Source organism: Bombina bombina, chromosome 4, assembly GCF_027579735.1.
Source record: "Bombina bombina isolate aBomBom1 chromosome 4, aBomBom1.pri, whole genome shotgun sequence".
Lineage (NCBI taxonomy): Eukaryota > Metazoa > Chordata > Amphibia > Anura > Bombinatoridae > Bombina > Bombina bombina.
Genome location: NC_069502.1, coordinates 915,795,264 through 915,811,298, shown reverse-complemented (window position 1 = coordinate 915,811,298; position 16,035 = coordinate 915,795,264). Strand labels below are relative to the sequence as shown.

Here is a 16,035-nt window from a genome sequence, read left to right as displayed (position 1 = left end):
TATATATATATATATATATATATATATATATATATATATACACACACACACACACACAGAGATAGATATAGTTATAGATAAAGCAGTCTGCACACACATTAGCTACACTACTATATGCCTATACTAAAAAGTAATAATCTTATTAAACAGACAATTAAAAAAATAATATCCATTTATATGCAAATATATGTAAATGTTATTTAAAATTCATCTATCAACACAAATCGAAACTCTTCATCCGTTTATTTATTCTCGCCCCCCTTCTCACTTGCCTGTTAAGTGCTTAGAACTGCAACACTTAGATATAAATAGTCACTATCTTTATTTATTATTCATAGATACATTTCTCAGGCTTCCCCCTAATTACAAGGAAATCCCACTTCCCGCTGACTTTCTTCCAACCTGTTAAGTCTCTCTGGTAGAAATGCTTTAAGAATCGGTTTGCTTATGAAGGGTTTATACGTAGCCAAGAATACCCTTTTCTCCATTAAAGTGGTTTCCCTGCCGCCTGCATCCCACACCCTTGATACTTAAATAAATGAATGCAAATGGAAATCTTAAATCTTTTATTCCAAAGTGCCAGTCTCATGAGCTGCTCTGTTGCTTTTTATAATGCATTAGATTTTTTCATAAAATCATAGCATTTTTCAGCTGCTTGGTTTAATGGGCTATACTAAAATCTCACTATTTCGTTTACGGCAGAACAAGGTGTATATCTAATTATACTGACTCTCCAAGAAAAGAGAACATTTTCAAATTGGCTAAAAAGATACTTGCACTACATTTGGGATTAACCGTGATTTCCATAATTATTAAAGGGACATTAAAAAGTGGCTTGAATATTGGAAGCCTATTTTATCAGCATTTGACGTATACACGTTTAAAGCGTAAAAAAGCGGTGCAACTTCTTGAATAGAGGCCTAAATAAATGCTAGATTGAATGATGCTATCAGCGCAAAGATTAGCCTGAGAATAATATGTAGATGGATTTTTTACAACTACAAACTAATTTAGTTTAGTTTTTTTTTTTAGTTTTTTTTTAAATATTAAAAAAAATAAGTGTAAACTTTTTGTATCAATAACCTAAGTTTACTTCACTAGTTAGACCAATAAGGGAATCTATAAATGAGATACTAAACACATAGTTAAAGTCAACTAGAGAATAGCAATGCATGACTGGGAGCTAGCTGATTATATCTGGTGAACCAAACATAAAAAAGTATGGCCATTTTAATTTGTTTCTTTTGTAAGAAGGATCATTCAATCCTTTTCATTTTAAATAATCACTAAAAGACAAAAAGACAAAAAAATAAAAAATGCCTACATCACGTTAACTTTGCTTTGTGTTGTCGATACAGTTCCTATCTTAAATTCCCTTTAATTCTCTCATTAGACACCGCGAACATTACTTCAGAGCTTGACATTGAGGTTTCATATTGAAGCAGGATAATATCATGTCTGCTTTACAAAATTCTGTACTTAAAGTGATAGTAAAGTCAGAATTAAAATGTTCCTAATTCAGACAGAGCATGTCATCAACACATTTTTAAACTCAATTATGTTATCAATTTTACTTGGTTCTCTTGTTTCAAAACATATGTACATATTCTCAGCAGCAGCAATGCACTGCTTTTGTAGCTAGCTGCAGATTGGTGGCTGCACATATATGCCCCGTCATTGGTTCACCAGAAGTGCATAGCTAGCTCCTTATACAAAAAGAATGCAGTAAATTTGCTTATTTGCTTTATTCTATTGGTATAATTTGTTGAAAAGCATACCTAAGTTGGCTCAGAAGCAGCAATGGTGACTTTGATTGACTCACAAGATGGCTCACAAAATGAGCACTGCGGTTCTGGAGTAGGCTTTAATTACTTAAAGGGACAGGAAAACCCAACATTTTCTTTCATGATTTGGATAGAACATACAGTTTGAAACAACTTTCCAATTTACTTCTATTATATTGTTATCCTTTGCTGAAGGAACAGCATTTCACTACTGGCAGCTAGATGAACACATCCAGTTAGCCAATCACAAGAGACAAATGTGTGCAGACACCATTCAGCATCTAGCTCCCACTAGTGTAGGATATGTGTGTATTCTTTTTCAACAAGGGATACCAAGAGAACAAAGCACATTTTAAAAAAAAGAAGTGAATTGAAAAGTGTCCTAAAATGACATGCTCTATCTGAATTATGCAAGTTTAATGTTGACTTTCCTATCCCTTTAAGGACAAAGGTTTTTCCAGCGTCCATGCTTAAATGCCAGAGGCAGTTTTGGCATTTGTACTCTATATTAGTTTCACCATAATAATTACTTCCCTTGTTATGTGCATCAATACATAATATTAACCATTTTAACAGACAAACTGGGCTTTCTTGTAATACCCTATATAGGTTCATAAAATAACAATTCATAAGAATTTAATACTGGGGCAAAATGGAAAAAACTAAATTTATGCTTACCTGATAAATTTATTTATTTCCGGGCATGGAGAATCCATGACTTAATTCCAATAACTAGTGGGATATTCAACTCCTGGCCAGCAGGAGGAGGCAAAGAGCACCCCAGCAAAGCTGTTAAGTGTAACTTCCCTTACTCATAATCCCCAGTTATTCAGCCAAAGGAAAATGAAAAAAGAAGCGCCTGAGGTTTACACCAAAAACTGCCGAATTAAATTTAAATAAGGGCGGGGTCGTGGACTCTCCATGCCTGGAAAGAAAGAAATTGATCAGGTAAGCATACATTTTGTTTTCTTTCCTATGGCATGGAGAGTCCACAACTTCATTCCAATTACTAGTGGGAACAAATACCCAAGCTAGAGGACACAGAATGAAAAAAGAGGGTGAACAAGGCAGGAGGACCTAAACAGAAGGCACCACCGCTTGAAGAACCTTTCTCCCAAAAGAAGCCTCAGCCGAGGAAAAAGTATCAAATTTGTAGAATTTGGAAAAAGTATGCAAAGAAGACCATCTTATCGCGTTGCAAATCTGCTCCACAGAAGCTTCATTTTTCAAAGCCCAGGAAGAGGAGACAGCCCTAGTGGAATGAGCCGTAATTCTCTCAGGAGGCTGCTGTCTAGCAGTCTCATAAGCTAAATTAATAACACTTCTTAACCATAGAGAATGGGTAGTAGAAGTGGCCTTTTGACCTTTACGCTTTCCAGAGAAAACCACAAATAGTGTGGAAGATTGCCGAAAATCTTTAGTTGCTTGAAGGTAAAATTTTAGAGTACGCACAACATCTAGGTTATGCAAAAGACATTCCTTATGGGAAGAAGGATTAGGACAAAAAGAAGGAACAACAATTTCCTGATTAATGTTTCGATCTGATACAACCTTAGGGAGAAAACCCAACTTAGTATGAAGGACCACCTTATCTGCATGAAAAATAAGATATGGGGAATCACACTTCAGAGCCGAAAGCTCAGAAACTCTGTGAGCAGAAGAAATAGCAATAAGAAATAAAACCTTCCAAGATAACAATTTTATATCAACAACATGCATCGGCTCAAACAGAGCCTGCTGCAAAACTTTAAGAACAAGGTTAAGGCTCCAAGGAGGAGCAACAGGTTTAAACACAGGCCTGATTCTGACCAGGGCCTGAACAAAAGCTTGAACATCTGGCAAATCTGACAGACGTTTGTGCAAAAGAATAGGCAGTGCAGAAATCTGACCCTTCAGAGTACTGACTGACCAACCTTTCTCCAAGCCATCCTGAAGAAAAGATAAAATGCAGGGAATCCTTACCCAGCTCCCGGAGAAACCCTTAGATTTGCACCAATAAAGGTATTTACACCATACCTTATGGTAAATTCTGTGAGTAACTGGTTAACGAGCCTGAAGCACAGTATCAATTACAGCATCAGGCTGACAGAACCAGGCGTCTAATCTCCAAGCAGTCAGCTTGAGAGAATGCAGGTTTGGATGGAGGAATGGATGCTGAAATAGAAGGTCCTTCCTCAGAGGTAACCTCCAAGGTGGAACAGAAGACATCTTCACCAAATCTGCAAACCAGATCCTGCGAGGCCATGCAGGAGCTATTAGAATTACAGATGCTCTCTCCGGTTTGATACGAGCAATGACTCGTGGAAGGAAAGCAAACAGAGGAAACAGATAAGCCAGAGAAAAGAGCCAAGAAACCGCTAGAGCGTCTATCAGAGCGGCCTGAGGATCTCTTCGCCTTGAGCCGTACCTCGGAAGTTTGGCATTTTGACGAGATGCCTTCAGATCCAACTCCGGAACCCCCCACCTGAGGGTTATCATTGCGAACACATCCGGGTGGAGAGCCCATTTCCCAGGATGAAAAGTTTGTCTTTTTAGAAAATCCACCTCAGTTGTTCACCCCTGGAATGTGGCTAGCAGATAGGAGACAATCGTGAGCTTCTGTCCACTGCAGAATGCTTGTCACCTCCTTCATAGCTAAGTAACTCAGAGTTCCTCCCTAGTGTGGTGGTTGATGTAAGCCACTGAGGTGATGTTGTCCGACTGGAATCTGATAAACCGGACTAAAGATAACTGAGGCCAAGCTATCAAGGCATTGAAGATTGCTCTCAACTCCAAGATTTTTATGGGACGAGAAGACTCCTCCCGAGTCCACAGGCCCTGAGCTTGTAGAGAACCCCAAACTGCTTCCTAGCCTAACAGGCTGGCGTCCGTAGTAACAATCACCCAGGAAGGTCTCAGGAAGCAAGTTCCTCAAGCAAGAATCTCCTGAGAAATCCACCACAAGAGAGAGTCTCTTGTTAGGGGATCTAGAGATATCCTCTGTGATAAATCTGAATGGTCTCCGTTCCACTGACTGAGCATGCATAGTTGCAGAGGTCTCAGATGGAACCTAGCAAAAGGAATGAGGTCCATGGAAGCAACCATCAGACCAATTACCTCCAATCATTGAGCTACTGATGTACGAAAAGCAGACTGGAGAGAAAAGCATGAAGAAAGAAGTTTGGATTTTCTGACATCCGTCAGGAAAAATTTCATGGACAGGGAATTTATGATTATCCCTAAAAAAAAAAAAAACACTTGTAGTTGTAACAAGAAAACTCTTTTCCAGATTCACTTTCCATCTGTGGGAACATAGAAAAGACATATGCCTGTATAAGATTTTGCTAGTTGAAAAGATGACGGCTAGATGTCATCTAGGTAAGGCACCACAGCAATTAACTGCGATCTGACCACTGCCAAAAGAGCCCCCAAAACCTTTGTGAATATTCTGGGTTCCGTGGCAAGACCAAACTGAAGTGAAACAAACTGGAAATGCTTGTTCAGAAAGGCAAACCTCAGAAACTGGTGAGTATCCCTGTGAATGGGAACATGTAGATACGCATCCTTGAGGTCTATGGTCATCATGAATTGACCTTTCTGAACCAATGAAAGGATGGAACGAATACTTTCCATCTTGAAGGACGGAACCCTGAGAATTTTGTTGGGGCACTTTAGGTCTGGGATGGGACGGAAAGTTCCCTCCTTTTTTGGAACCACAAAGAGATTTGAATAGAATCCTTGTCCCTGTTCCTCTACAGAAACTGGAGCAATTACTCCCAGGGTGGATAGGTCTTCTACGCAGTTTAAGAAGGCCTCCCTCTTTACTTGGTTTGAGGATAGTCTTGACCGGAGAAATCTGCCCCTTGTAGGGCAAGACTTGAATCCTATTCTGTAACCCTTGGATACTATGTCCACAGCGCAAGGATCTGGGACATCCCGTATCCAAGCTTGCTGAAAAAGAGAAAGCCTGCCCCCCACTTGATCCAAAATTGGATCTGGGCAGACCCTTCATGCCGATTTGGAATCAGAGGAAGGCTTCTTGTTTTGCTTTCCCTTATTCCAAGGCTGACTGGACTTCCAAGAGGACCTGGATTGGTCTGGTTTAGAAGAAGAGGAGGAAGACGTATGTCCTTTAAAGTTGCTAAAGGAACGAAAATTAGAATTCTGTCGATCCTTAGGTCTATTCTTCTTGTCCTGAGGTAGGAAAGATCCCTTTCTACCCATAATCTCTGAAATGATTGCTGCCAGACCAGGACCAAATAGGGTTTTACCTTTATAAGGTAAAGCCAAAAGCTTGGCCTTTGAAGATACATCAGTCGATCAAGATTTTAACCACAGAGCTCTGCGAGCTAGGACAGTGAAGCTAGACATCTTAGCTCCCAGTCTAATTACCTGCATGTTGGCATCGCAGATAAAGGTATTGGCTAATTTAAGAGCCTTGATCCTATCTTGTGTCTCCTCAATCGTAGTCTTTTCTGATATCAGATCAGAAAGGGCATCGCACCAATAAGATGCTGCACCCGCAACCATAGCAATACTTGCCGCAGATTTCCACTGTAATCCTTGATGGATATACATCTTTTTTTAAGTAAGCCTCTAGCTTCTTATCCATAGGATCCTTAAAAGAACAACTATCCTCTATAGTAATAGTAGTTCTTTTAGCCAGAGTAGAGATAGCTCCTTCTACCTGTACGCCATGAGTCACGAATGGAGTCGGCTACAAGAAACATCTTTTTAAAAACAGGGGACGGATAAAATGGAACCCCTGGCTTATCCCATTCCTAAATTATAATCTCTGACATCTTATCTGGAACAGGAAAAACTTCCACAGAAGAAGGAGAATCATAAACCCTATTAAGTTTAGATGACTTTTAAGGGCTGACAATGCCAGAAGGTTCGAAGTCGTCTAAAGTAGCTAGAACCTCCTTCAGAAGTAATCAGAGGTGTTCAAACTTAAATCTGAATTTAACTTCTTCAGACTCTGCAGAATCTTCTCCCATCATGTCAGAGTCTGAGATTTCTCCCTCAGAAGCTACTGAGGTATCCTCCCCGTTAGACCAAGGGGAGAGGTTGACCAGCACAGATTTAGAGGGGTCAGAAACCTTACTAGCAGATTTTTTTTTTTAATTTCCTCTTACGCTTCCCCGAAGAAGGAAAAGCAGAAGTTATCTGTGCAGCAAAATCCCCTGGTAAATAAACACCCCCAGGAGGATGAGAGGAAACAGAAGGCAGTGACAGAGAAACAATTAAGGCTTGGGACGTTTGTGGAGAAAGCTGAGGCATGTCACGCACAGCATTATCCTGAGAGATATTTGGCTCAGACGGGAGTAATTTGTCTTTAAACTTAAAAGTTTTAGCTAAACATGAGGAACAAAATTGCATAGGCAGAACAATTTGGGCCTCTAAACATAGCAAGCATTTATCTATTGAAATAGACGGATCCTGTTCTGTGTCCATAGCTACAGAAATCAGACCCACTAAATTAGAATTTAAATAAAATCCCTTTTATAATAAAGCTGCACTAGGAAGGCACAAAGGTAAAAGCTAAAACAAGGCTTTTATTGGTTCAAAATAAAAACATAGGGCATGGAACAACAAAGATCCTTACGCGTTTCATGCCGCCACAGGGCACTTAATAATAGAAAACATTCCTTAGTGTGTGTCCTCAGTCGCGCTCAGCGTTCACCTCTCGGGGCTGTGTGTGTGTTCTTACCTCATTTCCGGTGGCGTTCGGCTCAGTCTGACATGCAGAGGATCTGTAGTGGCTTTTTTTGTTTGTACCCTTTTTAAATAAACTGTTCCCAGAGAATTTTAATGTACATACAAAAAAACGAACTTTAGAAAAAAAAAATCTGACGCACTTAAAACAACCTCAGACTGCCTAAGGCTCCTACTGTGACAGGATTGAAAAACCCACTAGTAAGAGGAAGCAAGACTCTCCTACAAAGTTCCTCTTGCCTTGGTAGACGATCCGAACCTGGAAGAATAAGGTGTACAGCCGACACACCAAGACTCACTAAGCTCCGCTCTGTACAACCCGAAAGAGCGGAGAGTCACGTGAGCGAGCTAGAGAAAATAAACTGCACCACAAATCTGCAGTTAACTAGCGCTTAACGGCTTAAATTGAAAGTAAAACACCTAATCTTTCATAACCCCTATCCGGGCTCTATATATGAGGGGAAAATATAAAAAAAAAGCTTAACAACCCTTCAGCCAAGTAAAAATAGGAAAATTCCGAGCATAGCTCTTCATTAACTCCTTCAGTCTCTCTCAATCATTGCCATATAAAGTGCCAGTAACGCTGCCCACAAATGTACCCTTAACCAAAAGGATAACTATTTCCCAAAGTAGATTCATCTGAGGGTTAACTTCTAAAGTGATGTCCTTCAATACCTAGAAGGCAAAGGCACTTACCTGTGGATCCAGCTGCAGGGCAGATAACAGCTACTTAGGTGTGACAGGCACTCCACTCCCTGTCAGGGACCTGTAGTAAAATAAAGAACAGAGTAACCAACCCTGGCTTTCTCCAAAAGGGTAGCAAAAGTGTTAGAAGTAAAGCAATGACTACCTTGTCACCTTCTAACTGCTAAAAGCCACCACTACTCTTACTAAAGAGAATGACGTGGACACAGCTAGACCCCAATCCTTGCTTGAAGGGAAAAGTACCCATAAAATCTTCAGACACCAACTTCGCACATCTTCCGTTGACAGAGGCAAAAGAGAATGACTGGGGATTATGGGTAAAATAAGTTACAATTAACAGCTTTGCTGGGGTGCTCTTTGTCTCCTCCTGCTGGCCAGGAGTTGAATACCCCACTAGTAATTGGAATGAAGCCATGGACTCTCCATGCCATAGGAAAGCAAAGCATTTTATTGCGGTTTCTTTAAACCCATTTCTACAAAACAAGTGTAGATATAGAAAAAATAGCTGAAAATAGATGAACTTTTTGTCCTTATTTTAGCAATACCCCATATGTCTAGGTATCCAAGATATTTATTGCAAATGCAGGCCAAATGGTACAATAGTGGAATTATTGTTTTAACGCAAAAATTTGCTATGCTTGAACTGAAAAAAGTTTTGCTTATTTTTAAATAATATTTTGCTGATTTTCCACAAGCCCCAAAGTTTTAGATGTATACTGGTGTCTACAGACTCCTGCTTACTCTAGTTTGTGTGTGGAGGAGTGTATGCCCTTCTTGCTTTCTCCGCCTCTTTCAATGGGTGTCCCAGCCTAACCTCATCAACAGTGATACATTGGGAGCTTCTAATAAAGCTTTTAAAGGTTTTATACTGGATTTTTATATCAGTATCTGTGCATATTCTTATTTATAGTTGTGTCAATTACATGCAGTTATATGAAAATTGTCTACTGTCTCTTTAATAGTGGCCACTAAAAGGGACAGTCAACACCAGAATTGTTGTTGTTTTAAAAGATAGATAATCCCTTTATTACCCATTCCCCAGTTTTGCATAACCAACACAGTTATAATAATACACTTTATACCTCTGTAAGTACCTTGTATCTAACTGCCCCCTTATTTCAGTTATTTTGACAGACTTGCCGTTTAGCCAATCAGTGCTCACTCAAACATAACTTCACATGCATGAGCTCAATGTTATCTATATGAAACACATGAACTGATGCCCTCTAGTGGTGAAAAACTGTCAAAATGATTTCAGACTAGAGGCGGCCTTCAAGGTCTAAGAAATTAGTATATGAACCTCCTTGGTTTAGCTTTCAACTAAGAATACCAAAAGAACAAAGCAGAATTAGTGATAAAACAGAATTTATATTTACCTGATAAATTTCTTTCTCCTACGGTGTATCCGGTCCACGGCTTCATCCTTACTTGTGGGATATTCTCAATCCCTACAGGAAGTGGCAAAGAGAGCACACAGCAGAGCTGTCCATATAGCTCCCCTCAGGCTCCGCCCCCCCAGTCATTCGACCGACGGTTAGGAGAAAAAGGAGAACCATAGGGTGCAGTGGTGACTGTAGTTTACAAAAATAAATTTAAACCTGACTAAAATGCCAGGGTGGGCCGTGGACCGGATACACCGTAGGAGAAAGAAATTTATCAGGTAAACATAAATTCTGTTTTCTCCTACATTGGTGTATCCGGTCCACGGCTTCATCCTTACTTGTGGGAACCAATACCAAAGCTTTAGGACACGGATGAAGGGAGGGAATAAGTCAGGTAACCTAAACGGAAGGCACCAGTGCTTGTAAAACTTTCTCCCAAAAATAGCCTCCGAAGAAGCAAAAGTATCGAATTTGTAAAATTTGGCAAATGTATGCAGTGAAGAACAAGTCGCTGCCTTACAGATCTGTTCAACAGAAGCCTCATTCTTGAAAGCCCATGTGGAAGCCACAGCTCTAGTAGAGTGAGCTGTAATTCGTTCAGGGGGCTGCCTTCCAGCAGTCTCATAAGCCAGCCGGATGATGCTTTTCAGCCAGAAGGACAGAGAGGTCGCAGTCGCCTTTTGACCTCTCCTCTTGCCAGAATAGACGACAAACAAGGACGATGTTTGTCTGAAGTCTTTAGTTGCTTTTAGATAGAACTTTAAAGCACGAACCACATCAAGATTGTGCAACAGACGTTCCTTGTTAGAAACTGGATTAGGACACAGAGAAGGAACAACTATTTCCTGGATAATATTCTTATTGGAAACCACTTTTGGAAGAAAACCAGGTTTGGTACGTAAAACGACCTTATCTGTATGGAACACCAGGTAAGGTGAATTACACTGCAAATCAGACAATTCAGAAACTCTTCTAGCAGAAGAAATAGCTACCAAAAACAAAACTTTCCAAGATAGTAACTTGATATCTATGGAATGTAGAGGTTCAAACGGAACCCCTTGAAGAACTGAAAGAACTAAATTTAGACTCCATGGAGGAGCCACAGGTCTATAGACAGGCTTGATTCTGACTAAAGCCTGTACAAACGCCTGAACATCTGGCATTGCTGCCAGACGCTTGTGTAACAAAACAGACAGAGCAGATATCTGTCCTTTTAAGGAACTAGCTGACAAACCTTTCTCCAATCCTTCTTGGAGAAAAGATAGAATCCTTGGAATCCTAATCTTACTCCATGAGTAACCCTTGGATTCGCACCAACAAAGATATTTCCGCCATATCTTATGGTAAATTTTCCTGGTGACAGGCTTTCTAGCCTGGATCAGGGTATCTATAACTGATTCCGAAAACCCACGCTTAGATAGAATCAAGCGTTCAATCTCCAAGCAGTCAGTTGCAGAGAAACTAGGTTTGGATGTTTGAATGGACCTTGAATTAGAAGGTCCTGCCTCAAAGGTAGCTTCCATGGTGGAACCGATGACATATTCACCTGGTCTGCATACCAAGTCCTGCGTGGCCACGCAGGAGCTATCAGAATTACCGAAGCCTTCTCCCGTTTGATCCTGGCTACTAGCCGGGGGAGAAGGGGAAACAGTGGAAAGACATAAGCTAGATTGAACGACCAAGGCGCTACTAAGGCATCTACCAATGTCGCCTTGGGATCCCTGGACCTGGACCTGTAACGTGGAACTTTGGAGTTCTGACGTGACGCCATCAGATCCAGATCTGGAATGCCCCATAGTTGAGTTAACTGTGCAAAAACCTCTGGGTGAAGTTCCCACTCCCCCGGATGGAAAGTCTGACGACTCAGATAATCCGCTTCCCAGTTGTCCACTCCTGGGATGTGAATTGCTGATAGATGGCAGGAGTGATCCTCTGCCCATTTGATGATTTTGGATACCTCCCTCATCGCCAGGGAACTCTTTGTTCCCCCCTGATGATTGATGTACGCTACAGTCGTCATGTTGTCCGACTGAAATCTGATGAATTTGGCCTCCGCTATTTGAGGCCATGCCTGGAGCGCATTGAATATCGCTCTCAATTCCAAAATGTTTATCGGGAGAAGAGATTCTTCCCGAGACCATAGACCCTGAGCCTTCAGGGACTCCCAGACCGCGCCCCAGCCTAGGAGGCTGGCGTCGGTCGTGACAATGATCCTTTCCAGTCTGCGGAAACTCATTCCCTGAGACAGGTGATCCAGAGACAACCACCAGAGGAGTGAGTCTCTGGTTTTCTGGTCCATTTGAATCTGGGGAGACAAATCTGCATAATCCCCATTCCACTGTTTGAGCATGCACAGTTGCAATGGTCTTAAATGAATTCGAGCAAATGGAACCACGTCCATTGCTGCGACCATGAGTCCTATTACCTCCATGCACTGAGCTATGGAGGGTTGAGGAATGGATTGAAGAACTCGACAAGTGTTCAGAAGTTTTAACTTCCTGACCTCTGTCAGAAAGATCTTCATTTCTACTGAGTCTATTATTGTTCCCAGGAAGGGAACCCTTGTGAACGGGGACAGAGAACTTTTTTCTATGTTCACCTTCCACCCGTGAGACCTTAGAAAGGCTAGGACAATGTCTGTATGAGCCTTTGCTTTGTGAAAGGACGACGCTTGTATTAAAATGTCGTCTAGGTAAGGTGCTACTGCAATGCCCCTTAGCCTTAGCACCGCTAGAAGGGACCCTAGCACCTTTGTGAAAATTCTGTGAGCAGTGGCCAATCCGAAGGGAAGAGCCACAAACTGGTAATGCTTGTCCAGAAAGGAGAACCTCAGGAACTGATGGTGATCTTTGTGGATAGGAATATGCAGGTACGCATCCTTTAAGTCCACGGTAGTCATATATTGACCCTCCTGGATCATTGGTAAAATTGTCCGAATGGTTTCCATTTTGAATGATGGAACTCTGAGGAATTTGTTTAGAATTTTTAAGTCTAGAATTGGCCTGAAAGTTCCTTCCTTTTTGGGAACTACAAACAGGTTTGAGTAAAAACCCAGTCCTTGCTCTGCTGTCGGAACTGGGTGTATCACTCCCATTTTTAAAAGGTCTTCTACGCAATGTAAGAATGCCTGTCTCTTTATCTGGTCTAAAGATAAGCGAGACATGTGGAACCTTCCCCTTGGGGGAAGGTCTTTGAACTCTAGAAGATACCCCTGAGAGACAATTTCTAGTGCCCAGGGGTCCGGAACATCTCTTGCCAAAGCCTGAGCAAAGAGAGAAAGTCTGCCCCCTACTAGATCCGGTCCCGGATCGGGGGCTACCCCTTCATGCTGTCTTGGTAGCAGCAGCAGGCTTCTTGGCCTGTTTACCCTTGTTCCAGCCTTGCAATGGCTTCCATGCTGGTTTGGGCTGGGGTGCGTTACCCTCTTGTCTAGTGGCTGTAGAGGTAGAAGCCGGTCCGTTCCTGAAATTACGAAAGGAACGAAAATTAGACTTATTTTTAGCTTTGAAAGGTCTATCCTGTGGAAGGGCATGGCCCTTTCCCCCAGTGATATCTGAAATAATTTCTTTCAACTCAGGCCCGAATAGGGTCTTACCCTTGAAAGGAATATTAAGCAATATTGTTTTGGACGACACATCCGCCAACCAAGATTTCAACCAAAGCGCTCTGCGCGCCACGATTGCAAAACCAGAATTTTTCGCCGCCAATTTAGCTAATTGGAAAGCGGCATCTGTAATGAAAGAATTAGCCAACTTCAGGGCGTGAATTCTGTCCATGACTTCATCATAAGAAGTCTCCTTCTGTAGCGAGTTTTCTAGTTCCTCAAACCAAAAAGCCGCTGCAGTGGTTACAGGAATAATGCAAGAAATTGGTTGAAGAAGAAAACCCTGTTGAACAAAAATTTTCTTAAGTAAACCTTCTAATTTTTTATCCATAGGGTCTTTGAAAGCTCAACTGTCTTCAATTGGTATAGTCGTGCGTTTAGCTAGCGTTGAAACTGCCCCCTCTACCTTAGGGACCGTCTGCCACGCGTCCCTTCTAGGGTCAACAATTGGGAACATTTTCTTAAATATAGGAGGGGGAACAAAAGGTACACCTGGCTTCCCCCACTCCTTAGTCACGATATCCGCCACCCTCTTAGGTATCGGAAACACATCATTGTGTACTGGGACCTCTAAGAATTTGTCCATTTTACACAATTTTTCTGGGATCACCAAAGGATCAAAATCATCAAGTGTAGCTAGGACCTCCTTAAGTAGGGCGCGGAGGTGTTCTAGCTTAAATTTAAATGCTATGGTATCAGGCTCTGCCTGCTGAGAAACTTTTCCTGTGTCAGAAATTTCTCCCTCAGACAGGCCCTCCCTCACCGCCAAGTCAGATTGATGTGAGGGCACTACAGATAAATTATCCTCTGCGTCTGCTTGCTCATTGTCTGTGTTTAAAACTGAGCAATCACGCTTCCTAGGAAAAGCTGGCAGTTTGGATAAAAATGCTGAGAGAGAATTATCCATTACTGCCGCTAATTGTTGCATAGTAATCGCAATTGGTGCGCTAGATGTACTGGGCATCGCTTGCGCGGGCATAGCTGGTGTTGACAATGAAGGAGAGGATAGCGAGCTATCTTCACTACCTTCAGCTAAAGAATCATCTTGGGCTATATTTTTAAGTGTAATTGTACGGTCCTTAAGCTGTTTGGACGCTATGGCACACTTCATACATAAATTTAATGGGGGAAGCACCTTGGCCTTTGAACATACAGAACATAGGCTAACTGAAGATTCAGACATGTTTGACAGACTTAAACAGAACTTCAATGCAATAAAAATTATTTTTGACAAAAACGTTACTGTCTCTTTAAATAATAAAAGTGCACACTTTATTACTGAAACATCAAAAAACCATCAAATAAACATCCGATTTTAATGAAATTTTCACCACAGTGTCTTAATGCTTTGAAAAGATTGCACACACATTTTCAGACCAATTAACCCCTTAATGCCCAAACCAGAGCTAATAACAGTTATTAACCGGTTAACACACTACAGTACTATGCCACAGCTTCCACTGTGGCCTTTACCTTCCTTAGGGATTATTTTAGTAAGAAATAAGCCTCTCTGGAGTCTTTTCTGATGCCTCTGGACTCCCCACGTGAAGCTGCATGAACTGCCTAGGCAAAACAACTGCGCAATTGAGGCGCGAAAATGAGGCCTCTTCCCTCTTCATTCCAGAGTGGAGGGGCTTTCTGACTAGATTAGGTGTCCAAATAAGTGCCAGGCGCAAATTAAACCCCAAAAGTGTTTTAAAGTCTGAAAAAACACCTTATTTATAGTGAAAAACATGCTAAAAAGCAATCGATTTTTAAGCCCACAATAGTGTCAACCAGCATAGAGCCCTTAATATAAGCCATCATTTTATACAGAGTCTAAGAAAAATGGCTTACCTATCCCAGAGGGAATTTCTGACAGTCTTCTAGCATTACATGGTCTTGTTAGAAAAATGACTGATCATACCTGAAGAAGTTAAGCCTGCAAACTGTTCCCTCCAACTGATGTTCTCTGGTTTCAACAGTCCTGCGTGGGAACAGCAATGGATTTTAGTTACTGGTGCTAAAATCATATTCCTCTTAGCAGAAATCTTCATCACTTTCTGCTGCAGAGTAAATAGTACAAGCCGGCACTATTTTAAAATAACAAACTCTTGATAGAAGAAATAAAAAACTACAACTAACACCACATACTCTTTACCACCCCCGTGGAGATGCTACTAGTTAGAGCGGCAAAGAGAATGACTGGGGGGCGGAGCCTGAGGGGAGCTATATGGACAGCTCTGCTGTGTGCTCTTTTAGCCACTTCCTGTAGGGATTGAGAATATCCCACAAGTAAGGATGAAGCCGTGGACCGGATACACCAATGTAGGAGAAAAGTAAATTGGAAAGTTGTTTAAAATTACTGGTCCTATCTGAATCGTGAAAGGTTTTTTTGGGCTTCACTGTCCTTTTAATTCAAAACCGCTAAACAAAATTATATATTTGAAGATACTAGACACTTTATCACAAAAGTCACAAAATAAAACTTACGGATAAAAAATAACACTTTATTAAAATAAATTGAAAAAATACTCTTAATTAAAATACATTTTAAACTATTGTATTGACATACTGTAGGTGCTAAACGTGAGAGAAGTGATCACTATGTCTGGCTGTATGGTGCCCATCCTTAAAGGGGCAGTATACAGTAAAGATGTTTTTCTCTGTATTTCCAAAGACTTGTTATACCAGCTGAAGTATAAACTGTATGGAAAATTGCTTCTTTAGGTCTCATTTTGTACATGAAATACTTGGTGAGGTTTGATACTACAATTCTTTAAAATGGGTTGAGCTGGCAGATCTCCTTATGTTATTACTTTCGCTACACACAAATGCTTATCTCTATTTGTATACTAGATCCCAATACTTAGGGCCTGATACT

General features: G+C 41.1%; 1 protein-coding gene across 1 annotated transcript in view; it reads right to left on the bottom strand.

The window, feature by feature from the left end:
- The window catches only part of TTC27 (tetratricopeptide repeat domain 27), a 1,013,239-nt gene that overhangs the window by 816,068 nt on the left and 181,136 nt on the right, over positions 1-16,035 (bottom strand). The window lies entirely within an intron of this gene.